Consider the following 13,050-nt stretch of genomic DNA (forward strand, 5'->3'; position numbering starts at 1 on the left):
GGAGAGCGCGGGGCGGAGAGCGCTGGGCGGGGAGCCGGGGGACAGCCTGGGCCCACCCCCGCCCCGCCCCTGCCCCGCCCCCGCCGCCGCGCCGCCTCCTCCTCCTCCTCCTCCCTGCCGGGGTGAAACTCGAGCGCCCCACCCGCGCCTGACCTCCCCGAGCCCCTCCCCGGGCCCCGCCCCTTCCCGGTACAGGACCCCCACCTTCGCTCCTGGGAGCCCCGCTGTACCCCAGGAGTTCCATTCCAGCCTCCCCAGTGCGAGTGCGGCCGAGCGCTGACTTTTGGGGGCTCCCTCCCCCGTCTCACTGGGTCCCTCTGCGGCTCCCCCGCCCGCTGTCCCGGCTCAGACGTGGCTGCACCCCGGAGGGGGGCGCCGGCCGAGACCTGAGACGTGGCGCTCCCTCTCTGCCGGCCTCGGCTTCAGGTACGTGCGGTTCCCTCGGCTAAATCTGGCCCGGGGGATGGGGGGGCAGGGGCCGTCTGGTCCTCCGGAACTCGAACTTTGTGATTTTGTTCTTTCTGTGTGACACCCTCGTCGTTCTGAGGGAGAAACTCCTTAAAGAAGACGAGAGAGTCAGTCGTTGCGGGTTCTTGGAGGAGCACTTTGGGGGTGAGACTCCCGGCTAGTTCGGGTCGATTTCAGCGGGATTAAGTCAAGGAAATGAACAAATCTGACGAATCAGGGAGGCCAGAGAAGGCGTCCCCAGGTAGCCACGCTGAGCGTTAAGAGAGAAGTCCCGTATGGTCAAAGTCATTCGTCCTATTCTGTGCCAATTATTCCTTGTTGCACTTTTGCAGGATCTTTGGGCCTTACTAAGTACTCAGGTGAAAAGTTGATAATTGGGAAGCAAGTAAAGTACCTTTGAAGACGTGTATAATTGGGCACTTTGTTGCAGTTCTTCGGTTTCTGAAGGAGGCGGGGGGGGGGGGGAGAGGGAGGGGGTCAGCCTCGCGAAAAGAGCAAATGGTAAAGTTATAGGAGTATAAGGCATAAAACTTGGGTTCGGAGTCCAGACTGGCCTTGAGTGGCCCTTTCCCACTGGATGGGGGTGCGGGCCAGTATCTCTGGGCCCTTTTTACTCCGTCTGCGCCTCAGAGGGAGGCTTGAATGTCCCCTGCATGAGGAAATGCGTGAATTGCCCCCTCCTGACCGCAGTGAGGTAGGGACCCCCGCAAGGACCCACGTTCACACCAGCGCCCTTCCAGCCAGTGGTGGGGTATGGATGGGCCTCGCTGGTCCTGGGCATGGTCCGGTGCGTCCATAAGGGTTCCATTGAGCTCATCCATACAACAAAGAAGCTATTGCAGGCTGCAGGGTGTCACAGCTCGCACAGTAGCCATGCAGACCTAAGAGGACAATGGAAATACAAATTGCTATCGATGTGTCTTTATTTTCTAGAACTTTTTTTAAAATAAAAGAATTCAGTGAAAGCAATTCCGAAGGTTTCTATGAAAGCCCAGCCCATCCCCAAATGCCCAGTCTCTGGCACGGGTGATCTGGCTGTCTTGGGTACTCAGGCCTTACTGGGATTTCCTTTAAGACCTCTGGGAGGAAGTGTCAGTAGCTGGGCAGGCCTTCTTGGCAAGCATTCCTCCCTGGGTTGTGGCGGGGGCTCCCGGCCTGCTGTGTGGCAGCTGCAGGCTCCTGGGGACCTGAAGGAAAAGCTTAACCATTCTCCCTTCCCTTGCTTGGCACTTAGGGCACTAGTTCCATTCCAGACATTCCGATTATCTTGCCTACGTGGCACAGAGGCCTAGGAGCCTCCCTGGGAGGAAGAGGCAGGCCAAGGTCTTGCCTGGCTTCTTCTAGGGGCAAAGATGTAGGGAGGAAGCTGCCTTATGCTTGGATCTGCAGCCTTTGCCTGGACCTGTGGAGCCTACGTGGCCAGGGTGAGGGAGACAGAAATTAGAACCCAATGTATTCAGCTAATCCTCTTCTTGCCTCTGAACATTGCCGTTAATACTTGAAAAGAAAAAAAAAAAGCAAAAAAACTCTTGGCATATAGAGCTAAGCAGTGGGAAGAAGATAGCTTTCTAAACCATGACCCAATAGGTCTGATAACATAACATTTCACTGGATAAATTACATAATTGTGTATGTATGTAGGGGGGGAGTTGAATTCAGTTTTGCTGTTTACAGGCTGCACCAATGCATTGTTAAAAGATGTATAGTTTAGTGATAATTAATTACAAAATAATTGCTAATAAGCAGGTAAATAAACCAAATTATAATTTAGAGTGCATCCTTTGTTTAAAGTGAAATGGATCTAAATTGAGGATATAATTTTGAGTTTTAATCTGGGGAAAGTTCTTTAACTTTTCTGAGCTACAGTCTCTTCACCTGGAGCTTAGACACACCAGCCTGGCAGGGGTATGTCAGCTGTCTGCTTGAAAGGAGAAAGACAGTAATCTGTGTGAAATACTCACCGAGCACCCAACATATAAGCAGGCTCTTCATAAATAAAGTCATTTTGAAGTATCCACAAGTATTTCTTTTTTCTAAACAAAATTTCTTTGTTTTTTGTTTGTTTTGCTTTGCAAAGGTCTTGCTTACTAGAAAGCTATCTGCATTAAGCTGCTTCTCATCACATTATAAAACTAAGGATGATCATTTTTAAACAAACAAAAATATTTAGTTCTCTTTTCAAAATAAAATATAGCTTTCCCTAAACTGTTTTAGGTGAGCCATGCACACAATGTGAAAGAATGAAGAAACCAACAAAACACTTGGTGAAAATGATGAATTCTGGGGCGCTGATTCATGTGACTTGAAAAACGCCATCCATTTCCTGATTCACCTCAATTCTGTTCGGAACTATGAAACATCATTTATGTTTCTGCACTAATTGACCAATTTTGTCTTGTCTTTACTTCCCTCCCTAGTGCTTGAATTTCAGCCACATCCCTAAGCTGCCATCTCAGACCAGAGGAACAGGGAGGGGGGCTTTCTGGAAAGAACATCACCTGGAAGAAATCAGGACATGACTGTGGGCCATGAGTGACCTTCAAAGGAAAGCCGGGTATCTGTGGTCTTTAAGATGTGGTAAGATTGTATTAAAATTATAGAAAAAACCTCAGTTCAGAAATCGTGGCCTCTTGACATTTACATCTTAACTGCATTTTCCTACCAATGAGATGCATTACAATCATCCTCCATAAGTGTTCTCTTTTTACCCCTGTTTCCATTCTTTTAGATCCATGACATTTAAAAACTGAAGAAATGGAAAGATCATCTGATCAGGCCCATCAGTCTTTTTCCTAATGCTAAACATTGGTACAAAGACGTGAAGTTTGATGTCTCACTAAGATTGCCTAGGGCTGCTTTATTGCTCACCTACTTCAAAGTATTGGGAAAACATGATTATGGGTACAGGTGATGCTGTGTTGCCCCCAAACAGGTTTCTTTTGTCAGGTTCTTTTGATGGATTAGGAATCTACAAGTGGGGAGATTTTAGGGAAATAGCCCCTCCACTTGGATTTCACCAAAACGTCTTTAGGGTTCTCTTACCCCAAGAAACACGCATTCCTCTTTAGTGTGGCAGCCCACTCTATTGGCAAAGTTAAGCAGACCAGTTTTACTAAAAAAGAGCCACCCAGAAACTTAGACAGAAAATACTTGAGGCACAGATGAGAATGAGCACAAATGTGCATAGCAAGTGCAGTTTCCTGGCCCTTAAACTGAAGGGCCAGGTCAGTCTGCTCCTCCAGGCACAGCCTGGGACCCCATCATGTGCCCCACTCTGTGGTCTGAGCTTCCACTCAAGTCCACCAGGGCCTGCCTCACATATATATACAAGACCCAATGTCAGAGTCTGCCTCTGCCCATGTCTGGTCAGAGGGTTGCACTTTGCCACTGCTACACGTTCCCAGAGGTTGGCACAGCATGACCTGGACCTCACCTAACCCAGGCAAACTCTGCTCATCTTTGAGCTCTCTGGAACCCATTTCTCAAGGGAGAACCACATTCCCCCACCTCACAGCCAAGCTCAAGGAAGCAGCCTGGCTAAAGCAATGACTCAAGGATACCAGAAGCAGAGCACACATTTAACAAGATGTGCTGACTCGCAGGAGCAGCTGACTCTTCTTAAGAAGAGTTTACTGATTCTTCTTTCAGTACCGGCCTTTTAATAAGATATTGTGTTTTACTTCAGCTATGGGTGCAGACAATTAAAGGATTCTAGAAATCTGAAAGTGTTTTGTCTTGTCCTCTTGGTTAAATTTCTGGATATATTGTCTAGCAACTCAATTTGCTTAAACAAAATTGTTGTGTCAAAAAAGCCCAAGTCATCTTTTATAAGTGTGGTCTGGGGAGAAGAAAAAAATGCCAAGTTTAAAAGATTTTTGGAATATCTGAAGAAAATACAGATAGCTTGTAATGGAGATAAAGCCTCTGGATGGTTTCCAGGGTGTTATTTTCTGACATTGAGTCTTGTATATATCTTGAATGTCTATAAGCAAAGAATGGCTATACTGTTTTTAAAAAGATATGTTTTATACTTATTAATCAATGCCCTCTCTATTCCTCTGCCTTTGAAAATAGAACTTTGGGGGAAAATAAGTACCTTTGGAAATATGTTTTCAAAAATAATATTCATCCTGCTTAGATTTAGAAGCACAGATTACTCTGCCTTAGTTTATTTCATTATTTACCAGAGAGATTAACTCAAAATAACCTTGAGTTAATGAAAAGATGATTAAGTGAAATTAAACCCAAAAGTAAAATGTCTCCTGAGCAAATCCATAGAAAGAAGAGCCATCAAGCGTCCAGTGGGCCCTCCATCAAGTGTTGTTTCAGGCCCTCCTTTCCATTCCATTCTCATTACCATAATTCACAGTGTCAGTGTCTCTCACCCAAACTACCAACACCTCCTCTTACCGTCTCCCTGACTCCAGTTCCAGTGATCATTCCCCAATCAGCAGCATCACACCCACCCCTCACACATACATCATCATCATCATCATTACCGTTAATAACACAGACCTGATTTTATTTGAATTGGAAACTACTTGGCTTTAAAAAAAAAACTCCCTTGCAGCTAGGTGAGGCCATAGAACTCAGCCATAACCAATAAGATGTAAGTGGAGTAGGATTCTAAGATAGGCTTTGTAAAAGGGGGCAGACAACTAAATGGGCATGGTCTTTCCTGTCCTTCTCTCCTACTTCTGGATTCCCACCTGGAAGTTGACTGTGATGGTGGAAATACCAGGCACTGGTCGGGTGCGATGGCTCATGCCTGTAATCCCAGCACTTTGGGAGGTCAAGGTGAGTAGATCACCTGAGGTCAGGGGTTTGAGACCAGCCTGACCAACATGGCGAAACCCTGTCTCTACTAAAAATACAAAAATTAGCCTGGCATGGTGACATGCACCTGTAGTCCCAGCTACTCGGGAGGCTGAGGCAGGAGAATCTCTTGAACTGGGGAGGAGGAGGTTGCAATGAGCCAAGATCATGCACCTGCACTCCAGCCTGGGTGACAGAGTGAGACTCTGTCCCAAAAAAAAACAAACAAAAAACGAAATGCCAGGCACCAGTTTAGACTCTTGAGGATATAAGTTATGAGCCAAGGATGATGGTGTAAAAAGTAGCCTAAATCCCTGGTGACTCCATGGAGCCCCTGCCTCAGCCCTGAATTACCTAACCCCAGACTTCATGACATGGGAAAGAAAGAACTTTCTGTTTTGCTTTAGCCATCATTGTTTCTGTTCTGTTTTTAGCAGGAGAATGTGATTCCTTACCAATGGAGGGGATTCAGTTCCTCCAGGTCTGGCAACCCTGCAGCTTGGGTCCAGCTTCATCCCTCAACATTGCGGCCTATGCAGCCAGTGCACCCTCTCCCTTTCTCCCACCCAGCTTTCCCATCTGCAACCAAGCTTGTTGCACACCATGTGCCAGACGCATGGCTGCACATTCAAAATAGAATGAAAAGACACACAGGCGATCCCTGCCCTTTCAGAAGTTACAGTTTACCGAGTTACAGCTTACTGAGTTATGGAACCTACAAGTATGTAATTCTAAACCCTGATAAATGCTATGAAGGACAAATATATGGGTGTCTGGTTTAGTATGGGGAATGGGAGAGGCATCACTGAAAAAGTAGCATTTGAGATGAGATTTGAAGGATGAGTAGAGACCAGCAAGAAAGTGGGAAAGATAAAGGATAAGAGTAAGACTGCAGAAAAGGGTGGAAATGGAGATTAACTCTGGAATTTAATTCAAACACACTTGTTAACATATCAAGGATTGTAATAGTAATTGCAAATGAATAGCAATAAATACTGTCATAGTCCATTTCAGGCTGCTATAACAAAAAGCCTTAAACTCAGTAATATATTAACAATAGAAATTTATTTATAACAGTTCTGGAGGCTGGAAAGTTCAAGATCAAGGCACCAGCAGGTTCAATGTCTGGTGAAGGCACAGTCTCTGCTTCCAAGATGGTGCCTTGTTTCTGCATCCTCTAGAGAAGAGGAACACTGTGTCCACACATGGCTGAAGAGCTGGACGGAGAAAAGGGCCCAGCTAATTCCCTCCAGCCCTTTTATAAGCCACTAATCCCACTTATGAGGTCAGAGCCCTTACAGCCTAATCACCTCCAAAAGGCCCCACATCATAATACTGTTGGATTCAGGATTAACTTTCAATGTGAATTTTGGGGAGAATACAGTCAAACCATAGCATTCTTCCCCTGACCCCTCCAAATTCGTGTCCTCATATACAAAATTCATCCCAAAATCGATAACTTATTGCCCAAATTCTTAACATGTTCCAGCATTAACTTTAAAGTCTAAGTCTAAGGTCTCATTTAAATGTGATCTATATCAGATACAGCTGAGACTGAAGGTACAAGTCATCCTAAGGCACACTCCTCCAGCTCTGAGCCTATGAAATCAAACAAGCGATGTGCTTCCAAAATACGATAGTGGTGCAGGCATAGGATATACATTCCCATTCTGCAAGGGAGAAATGGGCAAGAAGAAAGGGTCACAGGCCCCATGGAATTCCAAAACCCAACAAGGCAAACTGTTAAATCTTGAGGCTTGAGAATGGTCTTGAGTCCATGTTCATCCTTCCGTACACACTGGGGCAAGTGTTGGACATCCAAGGGTCCCACCCGCCCTACCCCCATGGCTTTGCTGGGCACAGCCCATGCTGTAGTTCTCACAAGTTGGAGTCCAGTGCCTGTGGCTCTCCTAGGCTGGCATTGCACGCTGGTGGCTCTACCAGTTTGGGATCTCAGAGGCAACCCTGACCCCACAGCTCTGCTGGTCATTGTCCTAGTAGGGACCATCTGCACCTATCTCACCTTTGTGGCAGTTCTCTGTCTGGGCTCTGGGCTCTCCAAGACATCTTTTGAAATCTACGTGGAGATAGCCATGCCTCCACAGCTCATACACTCTATATACATGCAGAGTTGGCACTTCAAGAATGTCATCAAGGCTTACTGTACCTTTCAGAAGGGTGGCCCAGGCCACATCTGAGTCCACTTGAGCCCCAGCTGGGGCAGCTAAAAAGCACTGTGTTAGAATGCGGGGAGCAAAGATCTGAGGAGGCCCTAGGCAGTGAAACCTGCAGTGCCATGGGTGCCCTGGGCCCCTCCCTTGAAACATTTCTGACTTGAAGGCCCTGGTACTCTGGGATCATGATGGGAGCGGCAGCCTCAAAGATTGAAATGCCTTTGGAGTCATTCTTCTATTGTCTGGATAAATAGAATCTGGCTTCCTTATAGCCACACTAATCTCATATCAAAAGTTACGTTTGCTTAGCCACGCCCTTGGTATTCTCTTCTGAACATGCCCTTTGAATCTTTACAACCTGGCGAGGCTGAAAATTTTCCAGATCTTTAAGTTCTGCTTCCCTTTTTATTGTAAATTCCATCTTTAATTCATTTCTCTTCTCTTGCATTTTATGATAAGCAGTCAAGAAAAGCCACATAGTACCTTGAACAATTTGCTTAGATATTTCTTCACCAAATATCCTAGTATATCACTCTTAAATTCCATCCTCCACAGAGCACTAGAATGCAGACACAATACAGCCAAGTTCTTTGCCACTTTATGACAAAGATAGCCTTTCCTCCAGTTTCCAGAACATTTTCATCTGAGACCTCATCAAAATGACCTTTATCATCCATATTTCTAACAACATTTTGATTACGATCTTTTACGTAATCTCCAAGAAGACTGAGGCTCTGTCTATAACTCTTTGTGAGCCTTTACCTTTTACAGTCCATTTATGGCAATCTAGGCTTTCTCTAGCCTACTTTGCCAAACTCTTTCCGCCTCTACCCATTACCCAGTTCCAAAGCTGCTCCCACATTTTCAGGTATTCACTACAGCAGCACCCCACTACTCATTACCAATTTCTGTTTTAGTTCATTCCAGGTTGCTATAACAAAAACCTTAAGCTGGTTACTTTATAAACAATAGAAATATATTTCTCATGGTTCTGAAGACTGAGAAGTCCAAGATCAAATCACCAGTAGGTTCAGTATCTGGTCACTGCTTCCAAGGCAAAATTAATCCTTATTTTATTATCAGCATTCCAGTGAATAGAAAAATCATAGGCCAAATACTAACAAATTCAAGGATGTTTTATCATTAGAAAATATGCTAATATAAATCACCTCATCAACAAATTTTAAAAAATGATTATTTCAATAGCTGTAGAATATGTTTTGATAAAATTAAACATGTGTTTGTCATTCAAAAAAAAAAAACCTCTTAGCTAACTAGTAATAGAAGGCAATTTACCTAAATTGACCAAAAAAAATCACCAAAAACTTGTTATTTAGTGGTGAAAAGTCGTAGGCATTCAATTGAAAGAGAAGATCAAGACAACCTGTACTTTCAATCACTGTTGTTGAAGAGAAATATCTGTAAGGACAAATCAAACCTCCTTATGGATATTTCTCTTCAACATCTAAACAGTGATTGAAAAGGGAAAAATTAACTTTTAGTTTCAGATGATATAATTGTATCTAATAAAAACACTTAAGAAAGTCTGCATATCAACAATTAGAATAAAGAGAAATTTCTATTAAGTTCTGAAAGACTTTTGTGAAAAAATTATAAGGCTAAATTTAAAGATCCTAAAGAAGACCAAAATAAATGTATGCTATTCCACATTGATGTATTGGAAGATTCAGTATGCAATACCTTGAAAATAAAATATTCATTCAGAAATATCCATGATACCCAAATTTATCCTTCAATACAATGTACGTCTAATCAAAATCTCAACTGGCTTTTTATGAAACCTAAGATCCTAAAGTTTATAAGCAAAGCAAACACAAATTTCCATGAGTGATTAAGGAATGTCCGTAGATTATGAACAAGGTTGATGAGTATCATGTCAATATTGTTCATAGGGCTATAGAAATTAAGACATTGAGATATTGACCCAGGGACAGACATAGAGAATAATAAATGAAGCCTATAAACAGACCCACATAGACTCCCTCTTGAGTGACATGTGACAAAAGATGTATGGTGGCTCACTGGGGAAAGAAGGTACTCAATAGATGGGCCTAAGACAATTGACTACTTATATGTAAAAACAGTGAATTTGTACCTCCCCCTTAAGCTTTATAAGAACAACTTTGAATTAGTTTACAGCAAAAGTGAGAAACAAAACATTACTTAGGAAAACATACAAGACACTATCTGTATGACCACTGGATGGGGAAGCAGTTCTTAAAACAAGATATAAAGACTAGCCATAAAGAAAAAAAAATCAATATGGCAAACAACATTAAAGTTTAGAACTTCCATATGATGATATACAACTTAAAAACAAGCCATAGCCTAGGGGAATTTTCAGTGCATACAAATGACAAAAGATGGTAGGCAAAATATATTTTCAAAGTCCTACCAATCCATTTGAAAAGGACAAGGCAAAAACTGTACAAATGAAACAAGAAGCTCAACGGCCAATAAGTGTAAGAACGTAACACAAGTTCCCTAATAATCATGGAAAGTCAGTTAAAACCAGGAAGCATCATTTCATACCAGATTAGCAATAATGAAAAAATCTGACAATACCAGCTGTTATCAAATGCTGGCAAGGGGACCTTTAGAGGTGTAAATTGGTACAATCACTTGGGAAGGCATTTTGGCCACTCTTGCAATGTCTAAAATGTACATTCCCTGCAGTGCAGTAGACAAGGTTGCAGAAGGGACATGTAGTATACCGCCAGTTTATATAAAGTACGTAAACCAAAAAATCAGATCTATATTTTATGGATACATCACAGTAGTAAAATAGCACAGAAATGATAAATAATAATTTCAGTAATATGTCAAGGGAGGGAAAAGGGGGATTGTGCAAAGATCATCAAAGGCCACCAACTTTATCTTTGATTCTGTTTTCCACTAAAATGAAAAAAAAAATACGCAGCAAATAATGAAAGATGTTAAGATCAGACAGATATGCTTTGATGGTTCATTAGATTATTATCCTTTTCTGTATGCTCAGAAGATTTCATAATTCAATACAGAGGGTTCATAGGAAGTAAGAAAGTGCAGACAGGAGGTGGAAACTCATTAGAGCAGTTTTGTCCTGAAGAGAAACAAAGAAACTGGTAGCAGCTGGACCTGTGCACAGAGGGTTATATTCCACAGTGGGTCATTGGAAGCATGTTTATATGTTGGTTGAGATAACTCCATGGATACTGAGAAAGTGTCTACATAATAGAGAAATAAGAGAACTCCAGGAACTAAGACTTTGGAAAGATAAGAGTTCATAGGTGTTCGTTTGGAGACAGTAGAGCCCCCCTTGAATGGTCATTGGAGTAGGAACCAGGGAGACCAGGTAGAGGCAGAAATGGAATCTTCAGTGGTGCAAATTGTTCCAGGGCAGCATGTTTTAGTAATGAAGTATGAGGCTAGATTTGGGTGGGGAGTAGGGAAAAGACATGAACGTTAGAAAAGATTAGAGAAACTATAAAATCAACATCTTGGAAATCAGGCAAACAAACTTACTGGGAGTGTGTACTGGAATCTCCATGCTGTGTTGGACGACCAGTCAAGGCTCATGGTCATCACCCTAAAGTGAACCCCATCAGCATGTTTGTGAGATTTTCTCTAGGAACATTCAGTAGCTCAGGCACAGGTGTGGATAACATGGATGATTGATTCCAACCAGGAGGTGGTTTCCCCAGACAAACAGGAGAGAGGAACAGAAAAGTCGAGGATGTCTGTAGGGAGGTGACTTTAAGGATGGTCACACAACGTAAGCTAACAAGGAGGACACAGGGACAAAAAGGATCATGGTTTCAACAGATTGGAGGATTAGATGAGGTCCAGAATCCGAAAGTTTACTTGTGGTCCAAGATGTGTTCGTGATAATAGGGGCTGCAGTGGAATTACTGTTGTTCGACGAGAGGACAGATCACCAGCATCTTAGAGGGGTGATCAGTGTAGATGTTTAAGTCAGCAGAAAGAAACTTCAGTGAACGAAGCAATGTGACACAGGATGTTCAACAGACAATAGCCACAAGCAAAATCATTTCATAGATGTTGAAAATGTGGTTCAGAGAATGAACCTCTACAAAGCAAATCCCAAACTAATAACCGAAGGAACCCGTGAGTATTTGGCCCCAAACTCCATTCTCTTTCCAGTACCAAACTGCTTATACAAGTTTCAACACAGTAAACTTTAACAATTAAAAAGGAATTTTATCTTAATCTCCAATAACTCCCCTCAAAGGAGCTGGGGATGACCCTTAACCAGTATGACAAATCAGAAATATCTGGGGAATATTTTCAACATACACAAGCCAAGGCTGATGCTATACGTAGTGAATCAGAGTCTCCCAGGGGTGGGGTCCAGGCCTGTGATTTCAAAAACATTCCCCAGGTGCATCTGACGCACAGCCTGTTCAAGAACCAGTGGACTTCAGATTATTTTCAGTACCAAACCTCACCTGTTTTTAAAGCACAGATCATTCCAATAGTCCTGAGAAAGAACTGGACCAAGAGAACAGACTTTAGGGCCCAGTTGTATTTATCTGGCCATCTCTAATGTCTGGAATTATTGTTTTCTGTGCCCTATATAGAAACTCATTCCATCCTGGACTGTATTGAGAAGCATGTTTTTCTATTCAGTATCTTATGTAATCACAAAAGAGTCTTAGTGTTTGCTTACTGTGCTCAAAGATTCACTTGTATCAATTTATTGATAAAATACCCACTTTTATCAATTTGTTTTTATAAAGTGTTTTGCTTGTCAGTAATGTCGTCTGCAAAATTCTCATTGCCAGATGTATTACTTTAGGGACTACGTAAATTATGGGGGGTTTCTCGCTCTCTCACTCACACACCTTTTCTCTTCTGCTAGGATCAGCTTTCACAGCTGTGTGCATGGGGGAAGGGCCCTCTCTGGGATATGAACTGAGGAAGGACGCCCCATTGACCTTTGTTTCCTCTCTCCTACCCCAACCTCCCAGCTCAATCAGCACAGACATGATTATGTAATCATGCCAATATAAGAGCCACAATTATGTTTACTTCACCCTTCCCCTACCTCTAGGAGATAATATCATTTCAACTCACCCAGGGAAATATATCAGAATTTTGGCCAACTGCAGAAATAGCCTATATAAATACACTGCTCCCAGAAAATTCTGCCACACCTTCCAGCCTCCACCAAGTCAAACACTGGGTGAGCTGGACTGCCTTCTATTTCATCCCCTGGAGCCTTGTGGGGTGGGGTGTGTGGACATAATGTCAGATTCATCCCTATGTGGTGACAGTATCAATGAAGTTATAAATATCTAAGGCTTGTGGCATTCCCTAGCGAAGTGTCTCACAATATACCTTTCGTATATCGATAACTAACAGGTTTTGAGTATTTCCTGCTTGCCAGGCTCTGGTCTAAGAGGTTTAAAATGTTAACGTATCGACCTCTTGAATTAACTGTCTGTGCTGGGGAATGCTATTACCCCCACTTTATGGATAAGAACATTGAGGCACAGAGAGGTTGAATAAATTCCCCCATGATGAAACAGCTAGGAGGCATAATTGGGAGTCAGACAGTGGCATTGCTGGC

The 13,050-nt window shown here is 43.1% G+C and overlaps 1 long non-coding RNA gene and 1 other non-coding gene across 4 annotated transcripts; both read left to right on the forward strand.

The window, feature by feature from the left end:
• The first annotated feature begins 79 nt into the window (after nucleotides 1-79).
• LOC103784569 (uncharacterized) lies at nucleotides 80-12,181 on the forward strand. 3 transcript variants are annotated; one of them, XR_004671407.3, is made up of 4 exons: nucleotides 80-426; nucleotides 2,886-3,045; nucleotides 5,185-5,265; nucleotides 5,718-12,181. It is a non-coding gene; the product is annotated as an uncharacterized LOC103784569 (long non-coding RNA). The 3 variants fall into 3 exon arrangements; XR_610241.5 differs by lacking the exons at nucleotides 5,185-5,265; nucleotides 5,718-12,181 and adding an exon at nucleotides 3,197-4,193 and having other exon boundaries at nucleotides 81-426; XR_010112173.1 differs by lacking the exons at nucleotides 5,185-5,265; nucleotides 5,718-12,181 and having other exon boundaries at nucleotides 2,886-4,193.
• Nucleotides 2,732-2,801, forward strand: LOC112439982 (small nucleolar RNA SNORD123). The gene has a single exon (XR_003028196.1). It is a non-coding gene; the product is annotated as a small nucleolar RNA SNORD123 (small nucleolar RNA).
• Nucleotides 12,182-13,050: the final 869 nt, after the last annotated feature.

Source organism: Pan paniscus, chromosome 4, assembly GCF_029289425.2.
Source record: "Pan paniscus chromosome 4, NHGRI_mPanPan1-v2.0_pri, whole genome shotgun sequence".
NCBI classification, from domain to species: Eukaryota; Metazoa; Chordata; class Mammalia; order Primates; family Hominidae; genus Pan; species Pan paniscus.